General features: G+C 45.0%; 1 long non-coding RNA gene across 1 annotated transcript in view; it reads right to left on the bottom strand.

Moving 5' to 3' along the window:
• Positions 1–604: 604 nt before the first annotated feature.
• The window catches only part of LOC139234814 (uncharacterized), a 50817-nt gene continuing 24206 nt past the window's right edge, over positions 605–27215 (bottom strand). The window contains exon 3 of the long non-coding RNA XR_011588348.1: positions 605–1491. This is a non-coding gene — a long non-coding RNA (uncharacterized lncRNA). The remainder of the gene's footprint in view (positions 1492–27215) is intronic.

Below are 27215 nucleotides of genomic sequence, written 5' to 3'. Positions count from 1 at the left end.
GCTGCTCTAATTCTGTCCTCTTGAGCATCCCTGATTATCATTGCTCAACCATTGGTGGTCATGCCTTTTGTTGCCTAGACCCTAAGTTCTGGAATTCCCTGCCTAAACCTCTCCGTCTCTCTACCTCTCTTTCCTCCTTCAAGACGCTCCTTAAAATCTACCTCTTTGAGCAAGCTTTTGGTCACCTGCCCTAATTTCTCCTTATGCAGCTCGATGTCAAATGTTTTATCTCATCATACTCCTGTAAAGCGCCTTGGGACGATTCACTACTTTAAAGGCTCTATAACATGTTGGTGTTGTTGTTAAGGCATAGCTTTAGCTTATTAAAAGTTGATACTATGCTGGTTTTTCTAATCCCGAGCCATGTGCAGTACAGGCCAAGCTTATTCTGTGCTGCGAGCCTATTCAAATTCTGAGGACGGATCTCCTGTCAGAAAGTTATGCCCTCTCTGCTACAAGTGCAGCTAAGCTTGTGCATTGGGCAGGCACAACCACATTTTTAGAAAAGGGTGGGCTATTGTACGATTTCTAAATCTCTGGCATTAAATTGACAGCAAGACTGATTCTTTTAAAACAATTTGGAACAGTTTATTAAACACACACACATGCCATCTATCAGCAGTTGTCAGCTATCCTACGGATCGACTTAGTTCCAACAGATACAATGATGTTACAATAAAAATGGTATACTTTATTTCCCTCTGGCAAAGCACAAGGCCTGCTTCTTTGTCTGTCGAGGGAGGTCCTGCTTTTGCCATGTGCTAAGGAGAAGAGAAAGAGCAATCTTTGGTTTGTGTTTTTATACCTCTTAAGGCCATTGTTTCTCAGGAAGCCTCAGGATTGGATCTTGGTTCCAGGGCCGTTCTAGGGCTTCTCCTGACACATGTGTCTGTCTGGAGGGCTGGTGCCAATCCTTGATTAGGTTAATGGCTTTCCAATTAACACCTTTGTTCCTTTAAGCTCTGTCCAGCCAGAAGACAATATACATTCAGAACATGCTGGAAGTCTGTGAGCATCCATTTTGTTTCAACACTGCAGCCTTTCAGTATAATCTACACTTTATATACAGAATCAATTTTGCCATTATTAAACACTTTTATTCTTACAAACTCCCCACCTTGAGGGGGAAATATCCTTATTGACTCCTCATGGTTTATCTCCTCAGGGCTCACATATCATAAACATTCAGGGGGTTCTGATAGTTCTGCTGTTTATGTTTCTCTGAGGCGGATGAGTGCTGTATAATGGGTTTTAAACTTAGAGAGAGAGAGAGAGAAAAGTGGATGGCCTGACTTGGTCCCCACCTTATATGGTGTATGCCACACGTAGGGGATTTACTATAATATAATCTTCGGTGCACCGTCGTTTCTCAAAGCACATTGATGATTGATGATGTTCGCGAGTCATGCTGCAGCTCCGGCTTCTCCATCTTCGCTCGGCTTCAGTGGTGGCCAGTATCATCCTGACAAACATGAGGATCCGTAACATGGCCTGTGGGAAACAAGATCAGTGCAGTATTTACTCTTTGGCACTTTTTAACTGATTAATGTGGAACCACTTCTTGTACTGAACTTCCTTTTTCCCCAGTAACTGAATAAAATAAACCGCGGGGTTGGCTTTCTTTTGAACATCAGCAACTGCTCATCTGAGTCAGGGGCAGTGGCTAGTATAGTATTGGGAGCCCGGCTGTTGGTTGAGGAAGGGGTCTGCCTTCCTCGTGCCAGGCGCTTGCAACAGCATATGACCAGAATTGCTGCTGCAGGGATTTTAAATCCAGGTGATCTGTTGGGGAGGCCTTGCTAACAGCATTGCAGGGCTCAACAACTATATCCTCATCAATTGCAGCATCCTTGGCTGCTCTGGAATTTCCCTCACTATGTGGACCCCCTTTTCTATGAGCTGCTACCTTTCCTATGAAGCAGGGCTGGGATCGCTGTTTAAGGTATTACCAGAGCAGGCGTAACCAGGGCCCATGGACCAGGGCCTTACGCCTATCGTATGATAGTCATTTTTGTGGTATAGGGGCAAGGAGAGCATAATGTTTATAGCATAGGCACTATCGGACCAAATATTCATGAGTCTATCTGAGGTTTCCTTCACAGCAGTTAGAAATGTGCCGATTTCTGCATATTGTGAAGACTGTCTGTTGCATCTTCACTGGGTGGTTCTTTCTGGCAATACCACTGCATATCTGGTGTGAGGGGGTCCTTCAATGTGATATGAGAACCCATCGATATAGACATCTGGAGCATCCTGTATGGGCTCTTTCTGCAAAGAATGGATCTCAAAGTTAATCAAGGGTAACGGACATTCATGTGGGTCCCCCTCATAGATCAGAAATTGTGGCAGCAATGTGGTGGGTTTGGAAATGGTATCAATGTCTCTTCCCATAAATTCCAATGTCCATTTGCTGAGGTGCTGCAAGGAAACTGGCGAATCTCCACGTTTCATCAGTAGTTTCAGAGGTGTGTGTCCGCTGTGCAGGATTGTAGCCTGTAACCCAGTAATAAAGGTAAAGTGATATACCGACCAGACGACGGCCAATAGGTGGCGCTTGCATGCAGTATACGTTTTTTCTGCCCCCTGCAGGATTCGAGACGCATATGCAATGGGCTGTAATTGATCAGTTCACGTTTGGCACAGAACTGCAGTGAGGGTTTGTTCTGTGGCCCCAACCTCCAAATGGAAGGGCTGTGTGGGATCAGGAGGGATCAGACATGCAGCCTGTATCACTGCAGTTTTTAATTTAGCCACGGACTGGGTGTGAGCATCAGTCCATGCTGGGTGTATGTCATCACCTTGCAGTTTTATTAAATCATACAGGGGCTTTGCACACTCTGCAAAGCCTGGGATAAAGTTCCTTTGGTACCCCACCAAACCCAAGAATGTTTGTAGGGCTGTTTTGGAAGTGGGTAATTGTCATGTATGTGCTTTTGGGATCACTAGCCACTAGGTGGCATCACTGTTGGAGGCCATTGGGCTGCATGCACGTATGTGCAGCCCAAGTATAAAAGGCCATCCATTTTGTATATGAGTCACTTTGGGTCTTAATAAAGTAGAGCCAAGGTCATACCTCTTGGAGTTAAACAGTACTCAGTCTAACAGTTATTGCATACACAACACTTGGCGACGAGGCAACAAGAACCTTTGCATGCAAAAATGAGCACAATTGGATTGTTGGAGTGATTTGTGGAAGGAGAAGATTGGGTAGAATTTGTGAGCCGTCTGGCCCAGTTATTCATGGCCAACAAAATGGAGGAGGTCGGCGACGCAGATCGGCGCCGAGCGATGTTCCTCACGGTTTGCGGACCAAAAATTTATGGTCTGATAAAGAATCTAGTCCTGCCCGTGAGTCCAACAGAGAAGACGTAAGAAGAATTGTGTACTCTGGTACAGGACCATCTTAAGCCAGACGAAGGCATCTCGAGATACAGATTTTATACGCACATTCGCTCAGAGGGCCAGAATGCGGCAGAATTCGTTGCTGACCTGAAACGACTAGCGGGACCGTGTAAGTTCGGGGCTGTGTTGGCAGACATGCTGTGGGACTTCTTTGTAATCGGCATCAACCACGAGGTGATCCTGCATAAACTACTGGGAGATGTTGGACTTGAACAGGGCCATCACGATTGCTCAGTCATGCATGACGACGGATAAAAGTCTAAAGCCGATATCAGTGAAAAATCTAAACTAGGCACGTACTGTAAATATGATTGATTCAGCGTTCGGCAGAGCGGCACACGGCAGGGCCTACCCGACTGCGTACGTGAAACTTGTGGCTGCCCAAAGTCCACCAGCGGGAATGCATCTGATTTCTCTGTGTTGGCGTTGTGGAGGAAATCACCAGCGCCAGCAATGCCGATTTAAGCAATATGCCCCACTCTCAGACAGCAAAGGCTGTCTGAGAGTGGGGCATCTCCAGCGCAAATGTCCGCAGATGAGCAAGCATGCTGCGACACACCACGTGGAGGATGATGGTCAGACTAGCGCGGATCCGGATACACAATCCGAGATACCAGAGGAGGAAGTGTATGGACTATACTCGTTCCTAACTAAGAGCAAACCGATAATGATCAACGTGAAATTTAATGGGGTGCCGGTATGGGGAACTGGACACGGGGGCGAGTCAATCGATAATGAGGCAGAGGGCATTCGACAAGCTGTGGGATACTAAGGCTGTGAGCCAGGCTGAGTCCAATCAATGTCAAGTTGCGCATGTACACCAAAGAACTCATAACGGTGATTGGCAGTTCCACAATTAAAGTGTCGTATGACAGTGCGGTTCACGAGTTACCGCTATGGATTGTCACAGGCAATGGCCCAGCGCTGTTTGGCAGGAACTGGCTTGAAAAAATCAGATGCGGCTGGAACGACATCAAGGCATTGTCGTCGGAGGAAGATACATGTGCCCAAGTACTGAGCAAGTTCCCCTCGCTGTTCGAACCAGGCATTGGCAACTTTACGGGAGCCAAGGTGAAATCCACGTGGACTCGGATGCGAGACCCGTCCATGATAAATCTTGGGCAGTTCCATATATGATGACGGAGAAGGACGAAATCGAACTGGACAGATTCCAGTGTGAAGGGATCATATCACCGGTTAAATTTAATGAATGGGCCAGCCCCATTGTTCCTGTGCTGAAAAGTGATGGCAAGGTCAGAATCTGTGGAGACTACAAGGCTACGATCAACAGGGTTTCTAAACAGGATCAGTAACCATTACCGAAGGCTGATGACTTGTTTGCAACGCTAGCCGGGGGCAAGTCGTTCACCAAACTGGACTTTACGTCGGCCTACACAACGCAGGAGCTGGTCGAGATGTCGAAGAGACTTACATGCATTAACATGCAAAAAGGACTGTTTATTTATCACAGGTGCCCTTTTGGAATTCGCTCGTCTGCAGCAATATTTCAGAGGAACATGGAGAGTCTACTGAAGTTCGTTCCCAGAACCGTCGTGTTCCAAGATGACATCCTGATCACAGGTCATGACTCCGAGGAACATCTGAACAACCTGGAAGAAGTTCTACATCGTCTGGACAAAGTGGGACTCAGACTGAAATGCTCGAAGTGCGTCTTCATGGCACCAGAGGTCGAATTCCTGGGGAGGAAAATTGCTGTTGATGGCATCAAGCCCACGGACGCAAAAACCAAGGCCATCAAGAATGCACCCAAGCCACAGAATGTGTTGGAGTTGCGTTCGTTCCTGGGTCTACTCAACTACTTCGATAACTTTCTACCTAAATTGAGCACCTTATTAGAACCACTGCACATGCGGCTAAGAAAAGGCGACAACTGGGTGTGGGGTGTGTCTCAAGACAGAGCTTTTGAGAAAGCCACTAATCTGCTTTGCTCTAACAAGCTGCTGGTACATTGTGACCCATGTAAACATTTAGTATTGGCCTGTGATGCTTTGTTATATGGAATTGGTTGCGTACTCCAACAAGTTAATGAGTCAGGTAGACTTCAACCTGTCGAGTATGCTTCAAAAAGTTTGTCTAAAGCAGAACGAGCCTACAGCATGGTAGAGAAAGAAGCACTAGCCTGTGTGTATGGGGTTAAAAAGATGCATCAGTACCTGTTCGGTCTTCGGTTTGAACTGGAGACAGATCACAAGCCGCTCATTTCACTGTTCTCTGAAAACAAAGGTAGCAATACCAATGCTTCATCCCACATCCAGAGGTGGACGCTGACATTATCCGCTTATGATTATGTCATTCGCCATAGACCTGGCACCGAGAATTGTGCCGATGCTTTGAGCCATCTGCTGTTGCCCACATCAGAGATGGAAACACCACAACTGGCGGACCTATTGTTAGTTAGTTTTGAGCCTGTCATGGCTCAACAAGTTAAGACCTGGAGCAGCCAGGACCCGATTTTATCGGTGGTGAAGAGTTGCATTCTAAAAGTGATTGGTCTGCCATACCCAAGCAAATGTGCGAGGAGACCAAACCTTACATTCGTCGCAAAGACGAACTGTCTATTCCGTTGGATTGTATACTGTGGGGCAATCGTGTTGTTATGCCCAAGAAAAGGAGAGAGAAAATTGCACGTGAGCTACATAGCATACATCCCGGCATTGTAATGATGAAAGCCATCGCCAGGTCTCATGTACGGTGGGCGGGAATTGACTCTGAGCTGGAATCATGTGTACATCAGTGCAACACTTGCATGCAGCTCAGCAAAGCACCAGCGGAATCATGGCCGTCTAAACCATGGTCCAGAATCCACATAGACTTTGCAGGTCCCTTCCTGGGGAAGATGTTTTTAGTTGTGGTGGATGCATATTTGAAGTGGATAGGGTGTATAATCGTGTCATCCAGCACATCCACAGCTACCATTGAGAATCTCAGTGTCATGTTTGCAACACATGGTCTGCCTGACATCGTTGTTAGCGACAACGGATCGTGCTTCACCAGTCAGGAGTTTCAAGAGTTCATGAAACTCAATGGTATCAAACATGTAAGGTCAGCACCGTTCAAACCTGCATCCAATGGGCAAGCAGCACTGTCCAAATCATAAAGCAGAGTGTGAAGCGAGTAACCTAAGGGTCACTGCAGACCCGGCTGTCATGCATACTGCTTAGTTACAGGACAAGACCACATACACTTACCGGGTTCTCGCCTTCTGAACTAATGATGAAGAGAGATCTTAAGACCAATCTATCTCTTGTACACCCTGACTTGAATAATCATGTTGAATATGGAAGACAAAGTCAGCAAGGGTATCACGATCGCACAGCTGTGTCACACGGTATTTCTGTAAATGATCCTGTATATGTTCTGAATTATGGTCAGGGCCCCAAGTGGATCGCTGGTACTGTCATGGCCAAGGAGGGCAACAGAGTATTTATTGTCAAGCTCAAAAATGGGCAAACATGCAGGAAACATATGGATCAGGCAAAGCTGTGGCACACAGACGAACCGGAACAGTCGGAGGAAGAGACAATCGACGACCAACCAACCTACCTCCAGTCATCAGATGACTCAGTGGTCATCAGTGAATTGGAACTTTAAATCACTGGCATGTTCAATGAAGATGGACTTTCAATCCCTGACATGGCCATTGCCGCTCCCATCAGGTCAGCCACCCAGCCACCAGTCACAACAGACTCTGAACACTCACCCAAGGCTGGAGTTGAACTGAGACGGTCAACCCGGGAGCGTAAAACACCGGACCGTCTCAATTTGTAAAAGACTGTGTTAATATCTCAGAAGGGGGTATTGTCATGTATGTACTTTTGGGATCACTAGCCACTAGATGGCGTCACTGTTGGAGGCCATTGGGCTGCGCGCGCGTATGTACAGCCCAAGTATAAAAGGCCAGCCATTTTGTATATGAGTCACTTTGGGCCTTAATAAAGCAGAGCCAAGGTCATACCTCTTGTAGTTAAACAGTACTCAGTCTAACAGTTATTGCATGCACAACAGTAATGGCAGTCACTGTATTATCTCCATCTTGTGAGAGTCGGGGATGATCCCTCTGGAGAAATGGACACTCCTAGAAAGGTGACCCGTTCTTTTACTAATTGAGCCTTACAGGGATTCACCTTTAGTCCCGCCTGAGCCAACAACGTCAAAAGTTTTTGCAAAAGGGACAGATGCTCCTCCATGCTGTTGGTTGCCAGCAGTAGGTCGTCTACCTATTGCAGCAAGCAGGTAGGGCGGGAAAAGTCTTTTAAAATTGCAGCCATTCTTTTGTGGAAGATCGTGGGGGCATTGTGCAACCCCTGAGGCAGGCATGTCCAGGTGTAGTTCTGGTCCTCAAATGTGAACACAAATTTGTACTGGTCTTCCCTCTTAACAGGGATACTCCAGAATCCATCGGAACCCCACTTCCGACCAATCTTTGCGGACCGAACCCTGTCATAGGGTCGATCCTTGAATGGATCTCACTAATGAGTGTGCATCGGTGATTGTGTGCACTGGTAAATGATTTTGCATCCTCCCCGTGGCAATTTGGATTTGTAAGAGGGTTATCAACTGTCCAATCGTTGATCGGTCCCAAAGGGCTTGGATTCATCCTTCTTTAGAAGGGTTACTAACTGAGCCAATTGTTGTTCCATCCCAGAGGGTTTGGGTTCGTCCCTCGGGAGCTATCTATGCGTTGCATCATGGTCTGGTGCCGGCCTAGGTCTGCTGCAGTCTTTTGCTAGGTGGCCTACCTTCTTACAATTAAAGCACTGTCCCTTAAAGGGGTAGTTTTGAGATCCCTCCACCGTTGACACTGGTTTATTTGCAGTGGGTGGTGACTTCACATTTAACTGGTCTTTTACCATCTCCCAGGATATTTGAGCGCTGGTCTCTATATCTGTCCACTGATTGGAGGGCCTCATGGCTACGCCCAGGTGTTTTTAACTAAAGAGTGGAGTTAGGTCAGGAACATCAATTTAAATTGTTCCTGATTCTTTCCTACTGTAACATTTGCAGGTGCCTGGTTCTGGATACGTTGATAGATATCGTACAGGCGATTACTGAAGGCTCTAGAGCTCTCATAGAAACATAGAAAATAGGTGCAGGAGTAGGCCATTTGGCCCGTTGAGCCTGCACCACCATTCAATATGATCATGGCTGATCATTTTTGCAACTTTAGTACCCTATTCCTGCTTTCTCTCCATACCCCTTGAACCCTTTAGCCGTAAGGGCCACATCTAACTCCCTTTTAAATATATCTAATGAACTGGCCTCATTTGCCTTCTTCACCACCTGCTATACCTACATGCCAACTTTCAACTTTCTGTGGTAGTGAATTCCACAGGCTCACAATTCTATGAGTGAAGAAGTTTCTCTTCATCTCGGTCCTAAGTGACCCCTGTCTCTGGATTTTTGCAACATCGGGAACATTCTTCCTGCATCTAACCTATCCAATCCCGTCAGAAATTTATACGTTTCGATGAGATCCCCTCTCATTCTTCTAAATTCCAGTGAATATAAGCCTAGTCGATCTAATCTTTCTTCATATGTCAGTCCTGCCATCCCGGGAACCAGTCTGGTGAATCTTCGCTGCACTCCCTCAATAGCAAGAATGTCCTTCCTCAGATTAGGAGACCAAAACTGCACACAATATTCAAGGTGTGGTCTCACCAAGGCCCTGTACAACTGCAGTTAGACCTCCCTGCTTCTATACTCAAATCCTCTCGCTATGAATGCCAACATGCCATTTGCCTTCTTCACCACCTGCTGTACCTGCATGCCAACTTTCAATGACTGATGTACCATGACACCCAGGTCTCGTTGCACCTCCCCCTTTTCTAATCTGTCACCATTCAGATAATATTTTGCCTTCTTGTTTTTGCCACCAGTGGATAATCTCAAAGGTATCTACATTAATACTGCTTCCGCCATGCATTTGCCCACTCACCTAACCTGTCCAAGTCACTCTGCAGCCTATTAGCATCCTCCTCACAGCTCACACTGCCACCCAGCTTAGTGTCATCTACAAACTTGGAGATATTACATTCAATTCCTTCGTCTAAATCATTAATGTGTATTCTAAATAGCTGGGATCCCAGCACTGAACCTTGTGGTACCCCACTAGTCACTGCCTGCCATTCTGAAAGGACCCGTTTATTCCCAATCTTTGTTTCCTGTCTGCCAACCAGTTCTCTACCCATGTCAATACATTACCCCCAATACCATGTGCTTTAATTTTGCACATTAATTTCTTGCGTGGAACCTTGTCAAAAGCCTTTTGAAAGTCCACATACACCACATACACTGGTTCTCCCTTGTCCACTCTACTAATTACATCCTCAAAAAGTTCTAGGAGATTTGTCAAGCATGATTTCCCTTTCATAAATCCATGCTGACTTGGACCGATCCGGTCACTGCTTTCCAAATGCGCTGCTATTACATCTTTAATAATTGATTCCAACATTTTCCTCACTACTGATATCAGGCTAACCCGTCTATAAATCCCCATTTTCTCTCTCCCTGCTTTTTTTTTTAAAGTGGGTTTACATTAGCTACCCTCCAATCCATAGGAACTGATCCAGAGTCTATAGAATGTTGGAAAATGACCACCAATGCATCCACTATTTCTAGGGCCACTTCCTTAAGTACTCTGGGATGCAGACTATCAGGCCCTGGGGATTTATTGGCCTTCAGTCCCATTAATTTCCCTAACACAATTTCTTGACTAATAAAGATTTCCTTCAGTTCCTCCTTCTCGCTAGACCCTTGGTCCCCTAGTATTTCCGGAAGGTTATTTGTGTCTTCCTTAGTGAAGACAGAACCAAAGTATTTGTTCAATTGGTCTGCCATTTCTTTGTTCCCTATTATAAATTCACCTGATTCTGACTGCAAGAGACCTACATTTGTCTTCACTAATCTTTTTCTCTTCACATATCTATCGAAGCTTTTGCAGTCAGTTTTTATGTTCCCTGCAAGCTTAATCTCATATTCTATTTTCCCCCTCCTAATTAAACTCTTTGTCCTCCTCTGCTGAATTCTAAATTTCTCCCAGTCCTCAGATTTGCTGCTTTTTCTGGCCGATTTATATGCCTCTTCCTTGGATTTAACACTATCCTTAATTTCCCTTGTTAGCCACCTTCCACGTTTTATTTTTACGCGAGACAGGGATGTACAATTGTTGAATTTCATCCATGTGATCTTTAAATGTCTGCCATTGCCTATCCACCGTCAACCCTTTAAGTATCGTTCGCCAGTCTATCCTAGCCAATTCGCGTCTCAAACCTAAAAGTTACCTTTCTTAAAGTTCAGGACTCTCATCTCTGAATTAACTGTGTCACTTTCCATCTTAATGAAGAATTCTACCATATTATGGTCACTCTTCCCCAAGGGGCCTCGCACAACAAAATTGTTAATTAATCATCTCTCGTTACACAACACCCAGTTTAGGATGGCCAGCTCTGTAGTTGGTTCCTCGACATATTGGTCTAGAAAATCATCCCTTATACATGCCAGGAAATCCTCCTCCACTGTATTGCTACCAGTTTGGTTAGCCCAATCTATATGCAGATTAAAGTCACCCATGATAACTGCTGTACCTTTATTGCACGCATCCCTAATTTCCTGTTTGATGCCATCCCCAACCTCACTACTACTGTTTGGTGGTCTGTACACAACTCCCACTAGCCTTTGGTGTTTCGCAGCTCTCTTCTGGACGCTGCTTAGTCTGATTAAGCAGAGCCACTAAGTTCAAGTTTTGGATCCCTAAATGGTTTCGGATCTCGGTCATGAGTTCACCAACCATTGTGCCAGGCTGGAAGACTGCATCTGGCAGATTATCTTTTAGGGAAGTGGAACAGGCCAAGAGGAGGACTCGAGCTAAGTCTCTCTCTTGAAACTCGGGGTGACCCCTCCTGAAATTTGCCCACCTCCGATTAACTTCCAGTGGATCATCCCCATCATTAATGGGCCCCAACTCGTGGCTACACGCCATGGCATCAGCACCAGATATAGGCCATGAGTCGGTATTGTTACTGGTGATGTGACCATGCATATTACGTCATAAAGAACGGCTACCATTGGCTCTTGTGTCTCCAAGGTATCTCATCCTAATGCCACCAACCCTGGGGATTATACTGAATGCCTTCCTCTTCTCAATCTGTCTCCCCTTGTCCCCTTCTGCTGTCTCTGTTATGGCTCCCGGGTTACCAGGGCCTGCTGCTCCCCTAACTTACTTTTTAGCTTCGCTATTTCTAGTTGGCACTGGGACTGGTCTGCCTCCCTCGGTGGCTTCTTAATTACTTTGTTTAATGCCCCCCACAGCATCTTCTATCTCTTGCTGGAGCTCCAAGTTTTCCAATTTATATATTTTTTAACTCTAATTTGTTTTCATTTGCTTCAATGACGGCTGCTGTGGCATTTAAATTTGAGAGGCTTTGTTGTTGTAACAACAAAGCTGCCTGTTCAACCCCTCTTTCTAATTGATTAATACTGTGGTTTAATTGACCAATTTCTCGTCTTAAATGCTGTATTTCTCCGTCTTTTAACTGCTTCACAAGTTGGAGGCCTTCTTCCTTTTGTTATTTTATACTTTCAAGCGCTTTTTCTTTTAGTTGAATCTCTTTTACTTGCAATTCTTTTAAATCCTGTATCTCTTTTGCCCTTTATTCTTTCACACTCTTAATCTCTTTTACTTGTAGTTCTTTTAAATCTTGTATCACTTTGGCGTCGTGCCTCATTAATTCCTCTACTCTCCAGGCCCATTTTGACTGTAGCTCTCCTTGATCTACTGGATAAATGCTACGAGCTCCCCAAAGGATGCATGTTGGTCTTTACGGAAGTACGGTGCCTGTGCCTGTAACTCTTCTATGTCCGTTATGGATACCTTTTTGGACAACTTCTCCTGATAAACTATCTCAACATTTCTTTTTGTTGGCTTTCTGTTCATGACCGATCCCTTCATCCTGTGTCTTTTGAATTTAACTACCGGTGGGTCCCCACTTAAACAGTTCCAACTATCGAAATGACTGCTTCTTAAGACGCAACTTCTCCCGATCAGTATAACCGTTTATAGTTTATACTTTGCAACACAGGTTAGAATCACAACTCCCGAAATTTCCAATTGTTCAAAAGAATAATCAAAAGCTGTCTCGCCAGATCCCGGACGAGCCTCCAATTTGTAAAATTTCTAAATCTCTGGCATTAAATTGACAGCAAGACTGATTCTTTTAAAACAATTTGGAACAGTTTATTAAACACACACACATGCCATCTATCAGCAGTCGTCAGCTATCCTACGGATCGACTTAGTTACAACAGATACAACGATGTTACAATAAAAATGGTATAGAAACATAGAAAATAGGTGCAGGAGCAGGCCATTCGGCCCTTCTAGCCTGCACCGCCATTCAATGAGTTCATGGCTGAACATGCAACTTCAGTACCCCATTCCTGCTTTCTCACCATACCCCTTGATCCCCTTAGTAGTAAGGACTACATCTAACTCCTTTTTGAATATATTTAGTGAATTGGCCTCAACAACTTTCTGTGGTAGAGAATTCCACATGTTCACCACTCTCTGGGTGAAGAAGGTCCTCCTCATCTCGGTCCTAAATGGCTTACCCCTTATCCTTAGACTGTGACCCCTGGTTCTGGACTTCCCCAACATTGGGAACATTCTTTCTGCATCTAACCTGTCTAAACCCATCAGAATTTTAAACGTTTCTATGAGGTCCCCTCTCATTCGATGAGGTCCCCTCTCATTCTTCTGAACTCCAGTGAATACAAGCCCAGTTGATCCAGTCTTTCTTGATAGGTCAGTATCGCCATCCCGGGAATCAGTCTGGTGAACCTTCGCTGCACTCCCTCAATAGCAAGAATGTCCTTCCTCAGGTTAGGAGACCAAAACTGTACACAATACTCCAGGTGTGGCCTCACCAATGCCCTGTACAACTGTAGCAACACCTCCCTGCCCCTATACTCAAATCCCCTCGCTATGAAGGCCAACATGCCATTTGCTTTCTTAACCGCCTGCTGTACCTACATGCCAACCTTCAATGACTGATGTACCATGACACCCAGGTCTCGTTGCACCTTCCCTTTTCCTAATCTGTCACCATTCAGAAGAATGAGAGGGGACCTCATAGAAACGTTTAAAATTCTGACGGGTTTAGACAGGTTACATGCAGGAAGAATGTTCCCAATGTTGGGGAAGTCCAGAACCAGGGGTCACAGTCTAAGGATAAGGGGTAAGCCATTTAGGACCGAGATGAGGAGAAACTTCTTCACCCAGAGAGTGGTGAACCTGTGGAATTCTCTACCACAGAAAGTAGTTGAGGCCAATTTACTAAATATATTCAAAAGGGAGTTAGATGAAGTCCTTACTACTAGGGGGATCAAGGGGTATGGCGAGAAAGCAGGAAGGGGGTACTGAAGTTGCATGTTCAGCCATGAACTCATTGAATGGCGGTGCAGGCTAGAAGGGCTGAATGGCCTAATCCTGCACCTATTTTCTATGTTTCTAATGGTCTGTCTCTCTGTTTTTACCACCAAAGTGGATAACCTCACATTTATCCACATTATACTTCATCTGCCATGCATTTGCCCACTTACCTAACCTATCCAAGTCGCTCTGCAGCCTCATAGCATCCTCCTCGCAGCTCACACTGCCACCTAACTTAGTGTCATCCGCAAATTTGGAGATACTACATTTAATCCCCTCGTCTAAATCATTAATGTACAGTGTAAACAGCTGGGGCCCCAGTACAGAACCTTGCGGTACCCCACTAGTCACCGCCTGCCATTCTGAAAAGTACCCATTTACTCCTACTCTTTGCTTCCTGTCTGACAACCAGTTCTCAATCCATGTCAACACACTACCCCCAATCCCATGTGCTTTAACTTTGCACATTAATCTCTTGTGTGGGACCTTGTCGAAAGCCTTCTGAAAGTCCAAATATACCACATCAACTGGTTCTCCCTTGTCCACTCTACTGGAAACATCCTCAAAAAAAAGTATACTTTACTTCCCTCTGGCAAAGCACAAGGCCTGCTTCTTTATCTGTAGAGGGACGTCCTGCTTTTGCCATGTGCTAAGGAGAAGAGAGAGAGCAATCTTTGGCTTGAGTTTTTATACCTCTTCAGGCCATTGTTTCTCAGGAAGCCTCAGGATTGGATCTTGATTCCAGGACCATTCCTGATTGGCTTCTCCTGATACATGTGTCTGTCTGGAGGGCTGGCGCCACTCCTTGACTAGGTTAATGGCTTTCCAATTAGCACCTTTGTTCCTTTAAGCTCTATCCAGCCAGAAGACAATATACAAACAGAACATGGTGGAAGTCTGTGAGCATCCATTTTGTTTCAACACTGCAGCCTTTCCGTATAATCTACACTATACAGAATCAATTTTGTCATTACTATACACTTTTATTCTTACACTATAAACTAGATTTTAAATAGTACATTAAATTGAATTAAAAATGGAAATTCTGGGAATACTCAGCAGGCCAGGCAGCATCTGTGGAGAGAGAAACAAAGTTAATGTTTCAGGTCGATGACCTTTCGTCAGAACTGGAAAAAGTTAGAAATGTAACTGGCTTTAAGCAAGTGCAGGGGCAGGGAAAGAGGGAGTGCTGGAAAGAACAAAAGGGAAGGTATGTGATGGGTGGATCACAGAAGAGATGAAATGACAAAAGGGATGATAGTACAAAGCAAAAGGAGATGGTAATGGGACAAGTAAAGAAACAAAAGATGAATCTAGAAGAGGTGTAAATGGGAATGGCAGAATCGACAGCTGCCATGTGAAAAAATAGGGGCAGAGGTTATGGTCTGAAATTGGTGAACTCGATGTTGAGTCCAGAAGACTGTAAAGTGCCTAATTGAAAGATGAGGTGCTGTTCCTCGAGCTTATGTTGAACTTTGTTGGAACAATATAGGAGACCGACGACGAAGAGGTCAGAGAGGGAGTGGAGCGGAGAATTAAAGTGTCAAGCGACCGGAAGCTTGGGATCACACTTCTGGACTGAAGGAAGGTGTCCGGGGTCGGAGGCCTACAAAAAGGCCGCGGGAGGCGTCGAAAATTCGTTGCTGAGACGAGAGTCTGGGGTCGGAGGCCTATAACAAGGCCGTGAGAGGCGTCGGGAGTTCGTTGCTGAGACGAGAGTCCGGGGTTGGAGGCCTATAAAAAGGCCGCGAGAGGCGTCGGGAGTTCGTTGCTGAGACGAGAGTCCGGGGTCGGAGGCCTATAAAAAGGCCGCGAGAGGCTCGGGAGGTGCGTGGAGAAGCGTGCTTGTGCAGCAACAGGGAGAAAGCAAAAAAGAACTAGAAAGAAATCGAAAGATGACATCACAGCCAAGGGGGTAAGTGATTGGCTGGTGGTTGGTAAGTAGTTTTTCTTTTTCTTTTTATATCAGTTAGTAACCTTTTAACATTGTTGTTGCCAATTTAAGTGTATTGAAGGGTTAAGTCATGGCAGGAGAGCTCGGACACATGTTATGCTCCTCCTGTACTATGTGGGAAGTCAGGGATGCTTCCAGTGTCCCTGATGACTACGTGTGCGGGAAGTGCATCCGCCTGCAGATCCTGGCGGACCGCATTGCGGCACTGGAGCTGAGGGTGGATGAACTCTGGAGCATCCACGATGCTGAGAATGACGTGAATAGCACGTTTAGTGAGTTGGTCACACCGCAGGAAAAGGGTACACAGCCAGATAGGGAATGGGTGACCAACAGGAAGAGTAGAGCAAGGAAGGTAGTGCAGGGGTCCCCTGCGGTCATCCCCCTGCAAAACAGATACACCGCTTTGGATACTGTTGAGGGGAATGACTCATCAGGGGAGGGCAGCAGCAGCCAAGTTCATGGCACCATGGCTGGCTCTGCTGCACAGGAGGGCAGGAAAAAGAATGGGAGAGCGACAGTGATAGGGGATTCAATTGTAAAGGGAATAGATAGGCGTTTCTGCGGCCGCAACTGAGACTCCAGGATGGTATGTTGCCTCCCTGGTGCAAGGGTCAAGGATGTCTCGGAGCAGGTGCAGGACATTCTGAAAAGAGAGGGTGAACAGCCAGTTGTCGTGGTGCATATAGGTACCAACGATTTAGATAAAAAATGGGATGAGGTCCTATGAGACGAATTTAGGGAGCTAGGAGCTAAAATAAAAAGTAGGACCTCAAAAGTAGTAATCTTAGGATTGCTACCAGTGCCACGTGCTAGTCAGAGTAGGAATTGCAGGATAGCTCAGATGAATACGTGGCTTGAGGAGTGGTGCAGAAGGGAGGGATTCAAATTCCTGGGGCATTGGAACCGATTCTGGGGGAGGTGGGACCAGTACAAACCGGACGGTCTGCACCTGGGCAGGACCGGAACCAATGTCCTAGGGGGAGTATTTGCTCGTGCTGTTGGGGAGAAGTTAAACTAATATGGCAGGGGGATGGGAACCTATGCAGGAAGGCAGAGGAAAATAAAAGGGAGACAGAGGAAAAAGATAGAAAGGAGAAGAGTAAAAGTGGAGGGCAGAGAAACCCAAGGCAAAAAACAAAAAGGGCCACATTGCAGCAAAATTCTAAAGGGGTAAAGTGTATTAAAAAGACAAGCTTGAAGGCTCTTTGCCTCAATGCGAGAAGTATTCGGAATAAGGTGGACGAATTAACTGCACAGATAGCAGTTAATGGATATGATGTAATTGGCATCACAGAGACATGGCTCCAGGGTGACCAAGGCTGGGAACTCAACATCCAGGGGTATTCAACATTTAGAAAAGATAGACAGAAAGGAAGAGGAGGTGGGGTGGCGTTGCTGGTTAAAGAGGAAATTAATGCATTAGTAAGGAAGGACATTGGCTTGGATGATGTGGAATCGGTATGGGTGGAGCTACGGAATACCAAAGGGCAGAAAACGCTGGTGGGAGTTGTGTACAGACCACCAAATAGTAGTAGTGAGGTTGGGGACAGCATCAAACGAGAAATAAGGGATGTGTGCAATAAAGGTACAGCAGTTATCATGTCCGACTTAATTTACATACAGATTGGGCTAAACAAACTGGTAGCAATGCGGTGGAGGAGGATTTCCTGGAGCATATTCAGTATGGTTTTCGAGACCAATATGTCGAGGAACCAACCAGAGAGCTGGCCATCCTAGACTGGGTGATGTGTAATGAGAAGGGACTAATTAGCAATCTTGTTGTGCGAGGCCCCTTGGGGAAGAGTGACCATAATATGGTAGAATTCTTTATTAAGATGGAGAGTGACACAGTTAATTCAGAAACTAAGGTCCTGAACTTAAGGAAAGCTAACTTCGACGGCATGAGGCGTGAATTGGTTAAACTAGACTGGCAAAGGATACTTAAAGGGTTGACGGTGGATAGGCAATGGCAGACATTTATAGATCACATGGATGAACTTCAACTCGTGTACATTCCTGTCTGGAGTAAAAACAAAACAGGGAAGGTGGTTCAACCGTGGCTAACAAGTGAAAGTAAGGATAGTGCTAGATCCAAGGAAGAGGCATATAAATTGGCCAGAAAAAGCAGCAAACCTGAGGACTGGGCGAAATTTAGAATTCAGCAGAGGAGGACAAAGGGTTTAATTAGGAGGGGGAAAATAGAGTATGAGAGGAAGCTTGCCGGGAATATAAAAACCGACTGCAAAAGCTTTTATAGATATGTGAAGAGAAAAAGATTAGTGAAGACAAACGTAGGTCCCTTGCATTCGGACTCAGGTGAAATTATAATGGGGAACAAAGAAATGGCAGACCAATTGAACAAATACTTTGATTCTGTCTTCATGAAGGAAGACACAAATAACCCTGCGGAGGTACTAGGGGACCGAGGGTCTAATGAGGAGGAGGAACTGAAGGATATCCTTATTAGGCGGGAAATTGTGTTGGGGAAATTGATGGGATTGAAGGCTGATGAATCACCTGGGCCTGATTGTCTGCATCCCAGAGTACTTAGGGAAGTGGCCCTAGAAATAGTGGATGCATTGGGATCATTTTCCAACAGTCTATCGACTCTGGAGCAGTTCCTATGGACTGGAGGGTAGCTAATGTAACACCACTTTTTAAAAAAGGAGGGAGAGAGAAAACAGGTAATTATAGACCGGTTAGCCTGACATCAGTAGTGGGGAAAATGTTGGAATCAATTATTAAGGATGAAATAGCAGTGCATTTGCAGAGCAGTGACAGGATTGGTCCAAGTCAGCATGGATTTATGAAAGGGAAATCATACTTGACAAATCTTCTGGAATTTTTTGAGGACGTACTAGTAGAGTGGACAAAGGAGAAGCAGTGGATGTGGTGTATTTGGACTTTCAAAAGGCCTTTGACAAGGTCCCACATAAGAGATTGGTGTGCAAAATCAAAACACATGGTTTTGGGGGTAATGTACTGGCGTGGATAGAGAATTGGTTGGCAGACAGAAAGCAGAGAGTCGGGATAAACGGGTCCTTTTCGGAATGGGAGGCAGTGACTAGTGGAGTGCCGCAGGGATCAGTGCTGGGACCTCAGCTCTTTACAATATATATAAATGATTTGGATGAAGGAATTGAGTGTAATATCTCCAAGTTTGCAGATGACACTAAACTGGGTGGCGGTGTGAGCTGCGAGGAGGATGCTCAGAGGCTGCAATGGGATTTGGACAGGTTAGGTGAGTGGGCAAATGCATGGCAGATGCAGTATAATGTGGATAAATGTGAGGTTATCCACTTTGGTGGCAAAAAAAAACAAAGGCAGAATATTATCTGAATGGTGGCAGATTAGGAAAAGGGGAGGTGCAACGAGACCTGGGTGTCATGGTTCATCAGTCATTGAAAGTTGGCATGCAGGTACAGCAGGTGGTGAAGAAGGCAAATGGCATGTTGGCCTTCATAGCTAGGGGGTTTGAGTATAGTAGCAGGGAGGTCTTACTGCAGTTGTACAGGGCCTTAGTGAGGCCTCACCTGGAATATTGTGTTCAGTTTTGGTCTCCTAATCTGAGGAAGGACGTTCTTGCTATTGAGGGAGTGCAGCGAAGGTTCACCAGATTGATTCCAGGGATGGCTGGACTGATATGTGAGGAGAGACTGGATCAACTGGGCCTTTATACACTGGAGTTTAGAAGGATGAGAGGGGATCTCATAGAAACATATAAGATTCTGACGGGACGGGACAGGTTAGATGCGAGAAGAATGTTCCCGATGTTGGGGAAGTCCAGAACCAGGGGACACAGTCTTAGAATAAGGGGTAGGCCATTTAGGACTGAGATGAGGAGAAACTTCTTCACTCAGAGAGTTGTTAACCTGTGGAATTCCCTGCCGCGGAGTGTTGTTGATGCCAGTTCATTGGATATATTCAAGAGGGAGTTAGATATGGCCCTTATGGCTAAAGAGATCAAGGGGTATGGAGAGAAAGCAGGAAAGGGGCACTGAGGTGAATGATCAGCCATGATCTTATTGAATGGCGGTGCAGGCTCGAAGGGCCGAATGGCCTACTCCAGCACCTATTTTTCCATGTTTCTATGTTTCTATGTTCCGCAAAGCGGTCATCTAATCTGCGTTTGGTCTCCCAATGTAGAGGAGACCACATCGTGAGCAATGAATACTGTATACTAAATTGCAAGTCGTACAAATAAATCACAGTTTCACCATTAAATTAAATTGTTTTCTATTGATTGTACAGCTTCTGCACAGTTATATTATTTTCCCTTGGTAAATGTGCTGTCTGTGTTGTTCTGTGATTTACATTGTTGCTTCAGAGATAGCAAGCTTCAATAAAGTTATATTTTGCATTCAAAAAAATAAATGATCAGGCTCAATAGGCTAAAATATATTGACTTTTGGTAAGCACACATTTTATGAGCCGTTTTAGGCAAGTTCTGCTTTAAAATGGCTGTAAGAATAGCATGGGACATGCTCCAGTCATTTGCTGGAATAACATTCAACACAGTTAATTATTTTTGGTGGGTTAGAAATTGTTGATGACTGGGAAAGGAGCCTTGCCGTGTTGAGCCACTTTCGTGAGTTAATGTACTTGTCTGTGCTGGAGCTGACTAGTAAAGCATTCTTGATCTGGAAACAGTTCAAGAGGAAGAAAGCAGTTCCATAGACATCTGAAGGCTGAGGTCCAACATAATGGTGGCTCAACCATGGCTAACAAGGGAAATTAGGGGTAGTGTTAAATCCAAGGAAGAGGCATATAAATTGGCCAGAAAAAGTAGCAAACCTGAGAAATTTAGAATTCAGCAGAGGAGGACTAAGGGTTTAATTAGGAGGGGGAAAATAGAGTATGAAAGTAAGCTTCAGGGAACATAAAAACTGACTGCAAAAGCTTCTATAGCTATGTGAAGAGAAAAAGATTAGTGAAGACTAATGTAGGTCCCTTGCAGTCAGAATCAGGTGAATTCATAATGGGGAACAAGGAAATAGCAGACCAATTGAACTAATACTTTGGTTCTGTCTTCACTAAGGAAGACAGAACCAAAATACTTGGGGACCGAGGGTCTAGCGAGAAGGAGGAACTGAGGGAACTGAGAGAAATCCTTATTAGTCAGGAAATGGTGTTAGGGAAATTGTTGGGATTGAAGGCCGATAAATCCTCAGGGCCTGATAGTCTGTATCCCAGAGTACTTAAGGAAGTGGCCCTAGAAATAGTAGATGCATTGGTGGTCATTTTCCAACATTCCATGGACTCTGGATCAGTTCCTATGGATTGGAGGATAGATAATGTAACCCCATTTTTTAAAAAGGAGGGAGAGAGAAAACAGTGAATTATAGGTGGGTTAGCCTGACATCGGTAGTGGGGAAAATGTTCGAATCAATTATTAAAGATGTAATAGCAGCGCATTTGGAAAGCAGTGACAGGATCGATCCAAGTCAGCATGGATTTATGAAAGGGAAATCATGCTTGACAAATCATCTGGAATTTTTGAGGAGTTAACTAGTAGAGTGGATAAGTGGATAAGGGAGAACCAGTGGATGTGGTGTATTTGGACTTTCAAAAGGCTTTTGACAAGGTCCCACACCAGAGATTAGCGTGCAAAATTCAGGAACGTGGGATTGGAGGTAATGTATTTACGTAGATAGAGAACTGGTTGGCAGACAGGAAGCAAAAAGTGGGAATAAACGGGTCCTTTTCAGAATGGCAGGCAGTGACTAGTGGGGCTACCGCAAGGTTCAGTGCTGGGACCGCAGCTATTTACAATATATATTAATGATTTAGAAGAAGGAATTTAATGTAATATCTCCAAGTTTGCAGATGACACTAAGCTGGGTGGCAGTGTGAGCTGTGAGGAGGATGCTAAAAGGCTGCAGGGTGAATTGGACAAGGTTAGGTGAGTGGGCAAATGCATGGCAGATGCAGTATAATGTGGATAAATGTGAGGTTATCCACTTTGGTGGCAAAAGCAGGAAGGCAGATTATTATCTGTATAGTGACAGATTAGGAAAAGGGGAGGTCAACGAGACCTGGATGTCATGGTACATCAGTCATTGAAAGTAGGCATGCAGGTCCAGCAGGCAGTAAATAAAGCAAATGGCATGTTGGCCTTCATAGTGAGAGGATTTGAGTATTGGAGCAGGGAGGTCTTACTGCAGTTGTATAGGGCCTTGGTGAGACCACACTTTGAGTATTATGTGCAGTTTTGGTCTCCTAATCTGAGGAAGGACATTCTTGCTATTGATGGAGTGCAGCAAAGGTTCACCAGACTGATTCCTGGGATGGCAGGACTGACATATGAAGAAAGATTGGATTGACTAGGCTTATATTCACTGGAATTTAGATGAGAGGGGATCTCATAGGCGCATATAAAATTCTGATGGGATTGGACAGGTTAGATGCAGGAAGAATGTTCCCGATGTTGGGGAAGTCCAGAACCAGGGGTCACAGTCTAAGGATAAGGGGTAAGTCTTCTAGGACCGAGATGAGGAGAAACTGTTTCATTCAGAGAATTGTGGACCTATGGAATTCTCTATCACAGAAAGTTGTTGAGTCCAGTTCGTTGGATATATTCAAAAGGGAGTTAGATATGGCCCTTATGGCTAAAGGGATCAGGGGGTTTGGAGAGAAGGCAGGAGTGGGGTACTGAAGTTGCATAATCAGCCATGATCATATTGAATGGTGGTGCAGGCTCAAAAGGCCGAATGGCCTGCTCCTGCACCTATTTTCTATGTTTCTGTTTCCCTGTTGTCTGCCACAGGGTAAGTCATCCTAAGAATCCTCCTCAGTCGCCTTCTCCCAATGGCTGAAGAGCTCCTTCAAGAGTTGCACTGCCCACAAAGGGGCACAATGGACATGATCTTCCCCACACGTCAAATTCAAGAAAATTGCAGGGAATAGCACCAGCCTCTGTACATGGTCTTCTTTGACCTCACAATATCCTGCAAATCCATTGGCTGGATAAGTGCATCAACATCAGTGTTCTCGCTCTGGCAAACATCCCCAGCATCGAAGCATTGACCACGCTCGATCAGCTCCGATAGATGGGCCACATCGTCCATATGCTCAATATTAGACTCCCAAAACAAGCACTCTACTCAGGGTTCCAACACGACAAGCGAGCCCTAGGTGGGCAGAGGAAACGCTTCAAGGACACCCTCAAAGCCTCCTTGAAAGAGTGCAACTTCCCCACTGACACCTGGGAATCCCTGGTCCAAGAACACTCAAAATGAAGGAGAAGCATCTGGGAAGGTGTCGAACACCTCGAGTCTCTTCGCCAGGAGCAACGGAAGCCAAGCGTAAACAGCGGAAGGAGCGCATGACATCCCAAGCACCCCAGCCACCCGTCCCTCCAACCATCGTCTACTACACCTGTGACAGAGACTATAGGTCCCACATTGGACTCATCAGTCACCTGAGAACTCATATTAGTCTGGAAGCAAGTCATTCTCGACTCCGAGGGACTGCCTAAGAAGGAGAAAAAGAAGAAAGCACAATAAAATACAAATAATATCTTCCATTATGTTCAAATGTAGAGTGAGCACATCTGGAAAGCCCTAGGGGAGGTACTATAGTTTCCTACCTGTTCAGAATTGAAATAACCACAAGCTCTAAACAGTTAGTGTACTACATTATATAATTTCCAAACTAATTGTATTTTGTCCTTGGTCTCCAGCTTAACCTTTTCAGACCTACAAAATTATTCAAATTCTTCATAAAATATGGAATACATAATATTAGCCTTTATTACTAGCTTTTTAAAATTTTACACCTCAAGAGCATTTCCCCAAATTTCTTTCCTTCTTCTCTTGAAGATGTTTAATCTCTTATTAGGATACAGTTTCACAGATACCAGTCACCCTCTGGTATCTTGCCCAAAACAATGATAAATATGTGAACCTTAATAGTGTGTGCTGGCATGCTTTCTGAGCCTGGGTATGCCTTCATCCAGCATTCTCACATGGGCACTTCTAGTTGGGGTATAGTCATCAGGAGTAGGAACTTTGGCCAGTTTGCCTTCCTTTTGTTCAAAGGCACAGAGGCTATTATAGCAGACCTTTGCTGAGATAAGCTAAACTCGGCACAGATTGGTGACGACGGGTCATCGAGCCAAAACGTGAACTCTGCTTTCTCTCCACAGATGCTACCTGACCACTGAGATTTCCAGCATTTTCTGTTTTTATTCCAGCAGTATTTTGCTTTTGTATTGGTGACAGATTTTTACAATTTATACATCAAATTAGGTTCATATAGTAAAAGATTAAGTTAATTCAGATGAAAATATTTTACTTCACGCTGAGGGAACTTCGTAGGAAAGGCATCTGAGAATTCAGTTGGAGCTGGAGGTAGAGCAAGGGATTGGAGTCAAGGCCCCGATATTAACTTCGCGGTGCATTCAATGTGGCAGGGTGGGAAACCTGGGAGGAATTTCAGCGTGTGTGTCTGTGGCATTTAACGCAGCCTAATTATAATTTTACTTCTGGGTTTGACATTGAATGCCCAGCAGCCAGCGTGGTATGGACAAGCATGATCATATTCATAATAAGTCGCAACATTCTTATCCAGCCAGTACTATTTCATATTTTTTTATCTCTGCCAGGGCCTTGATGTGCCAGCTGCAGTCAATGGACCTCGCAGATGATGAATCCTCAGAGGAGCTGATTCCTTCTGAAGGTGCACCATCACAGGACTTATGCTTACCATGCACCAATGCAGATACTCAAAATTCGGTGGGACCAGTTAGATCGATAGCTGGATTTCACCTGGTAACTCACAGTTCACAAGTGAGCAAGAACAGACAGTGGTGGCAAGTACAGTTGCGGAGAGTCTGCATTGGAGGACACAGCCCTCTACAAGCTCTGCTCAGCTGGACACAGATGCTGTACCTCGGGGGCCATTGATGAAAAGGATAATCATTGAGCAGCAGCAGAAAATCTGCAACATACTGACAGACCTTCCATGCACACTGTCCACGATTACAGAGAGAATGGAGGAGTCCATCTCAAGCCTGAGTAGGTTGACATCGCAGGGCATTGTGATGATGTCTTCTTCCATAGATGGAGTGGCCAACTCCGTGGAACATCTATCGCAGCAATCAAATAAGTTCATGCAGGCCTTGACCATGGCCATACAGACTCTGGATGCCAATATGCCTGGCGCCTTAAATAGGGCGACAGATACCTTAGCCGTGGGCTGACAGAGCCTCACTGATCTGCACCAATCTGCTCTCCAGCATAGTGGTAGCAGTCAAGTGCGGCTGACTCATGAGTTGATGGCGAAAGTGGAAATGGAAGTGCATATTCCACTAAATGTGACTTCCATTTCTCACACGTTGCCTCCCCCACTCAAGTCAGTACCCAACATGCTGCCTCGTCTCCTGATGGCCGAATTTGCCCCAGCACAGATGCAGATGAAGCAGTCTTTGGCGGGTTCATAAAAACATAAGAATTAGGAGCAGGAGTAGGTCATTCGGAGCCTGCTCCGTCATTCAATAAGATTATGGCTGATCTTCGACCTCAACGCCACTTTCTGCCCGACCCTATATCCCTTGATTCTCCTAGAGCCCAAAAAGCTACCTATCTCAGCCTTGAATATACTCAACGACTCAGCATCCACAGCCCTTTGGGGTAGGGAATTCCAAAGATTCGCAACCCTCTGAGTGAAGACATTCCTCCTCATCTCAAACTTAAATGGCTGACCCCTTAACCTGAGACTATGCCTCCTTGTTCAATCAAGGGGCTATAGGGAGGGAGGAACTTAATACAATCACTATCACGAATGAAGTAGTACTTGGTAAAATAATGGGACTAAAGGTGGACAAGTCCCCTGGACCTGATGGCTTATATCCTAGGCTCTTAAAAGATGTGATTGCAGAGATAGTGGATGTAATTACCAAAATTCCTTGGATTCTGGAGCGGTCCCAACGGATTGGAAAACCGCAAATGTAACGCCTCTATTTAAAAAATGAGGCAGACAAAAAGCAGGAAACTATAGACCAGTTAGCCTAACATCTGTTGTTGGGAAAATGCTGAAGTCCATTATTAAGGAAGCAGTAGCGGGACATTTGGAAAAGCATAATTCAATCAAGCCGAGTCAGCATGGTTTTATAAAAGGGAAATAATGTTTGACAAATTTGCTAGAGTTCTTTGAGGATATAACGAGCAGGATGGATAAGGGGGAACCAGTGGATGTGGTGTATTTGGATTTCCAGAAGGCATTCAATAAGTTGCCATATAAGAGGTTACTGCACAAGATAAAAGCTTACGGGGTTGGGGATAATATATTAGCATGGATAGAGGATTGGCTAACTAACAGAAAACAGAGAGTCGGGATAAATAGGTCATTTTCCGGTTGGCAAACAGTGACTAGTGGGGTGCAGCAGGGTCCTCAACTATTTACAATCTATATTAATGACTTAGATGAAGGGACCGAGTGTAATGTAGCCAAGTTTGCTGCTGATACAAAGATGGGTGGGAAAGCAAACTGTGAGGAGGACACAAATAATCTGCAAAGGGATATAGACAGGCTAAGTGAGTGGGCAAAAATTTGGCACATGGAGTATAATGTGGAAAAATGCGAGGTTATCCATTTTGGCAATAATAGAAAAGCAAATTATAATTTAAATGGAGAAAAATTGCAAAGTGCTGCAGTACAGCGGGACCTTGTGGTCCTTGTGCATGAAACACAAAAAGTTAGTATGCAGATACAGTAAGTAATCAGGAAGGCAAATGGAATGTTGGCCTTTATTGCAAGGGGGACAGAGTATAAAAGCAGAAAAGTCCTGCTACAACTGTACAGGGTATTGGTAAGACCACATCTGGAGTACTGCGGACAGTTTTGGTCTCCGTATTTAAAGAAGGATATACTTGCATTGGAGACTGTTCAGAGACGGTTCACTAGGGTTGATTCCGGAGATGATGGGGTTGACTTATGAAGATAGGTTGTGAATGTTGGGCCTATACACATTGGAGTTCAGAAGAATGAGAGGTAATCTTATTGAAACATATAAGATAATGAGGGGCCTCGACAAGGTGTATGCAGAGAGGATATTTCCACTCAAAGGGGACATAGTCTCAGAATAAGGGGCCGTCCATTTAAAACTGAGATGAGGGAAATCAAATTCTCTCAGAGGGTTGTAAATCTATGGAATTCTCTGCCCCAGAGAGTTGCGGAGGCTGGGTCATTGAATATATTTAAGCGGAGATAGACAGATTTTTGAGCGATAAAGGAGTAAAGGGTTATGATTAGATCAGCCATGATCTTACTGAATGGCGGAGTAGGCCCAAGGGGCCAATGGCCTACTCCTGTTCCTATTTCTTATGTTCTTATGTTCTGAACTCTCCAGCCAGGAGAATCTTAGCATCTACCCTGTCAATCCCCTTCAGAATCTTTTGTTTCAATGAGGTC

Source organism: Pristiophorus japonicus, chromosome 2 (assembly GCF_044704955.1).
Source record: "Pristiophorus japonicus isolate sPriJap1 chromosome 2, sPriJap1.hap1, whole genome shotgun sequence".
Lineage (NCBI taxonomy): Eukaryota > Metazoa > Chordata > Chondrichthyes > Pristiophoridae > Pristiophorus > Pristiophorus japonicus.
Note: the sequence above shows the minus strand (reverse complement) of the source record. Positions and strands in the feature narration are given on the sequence as shown.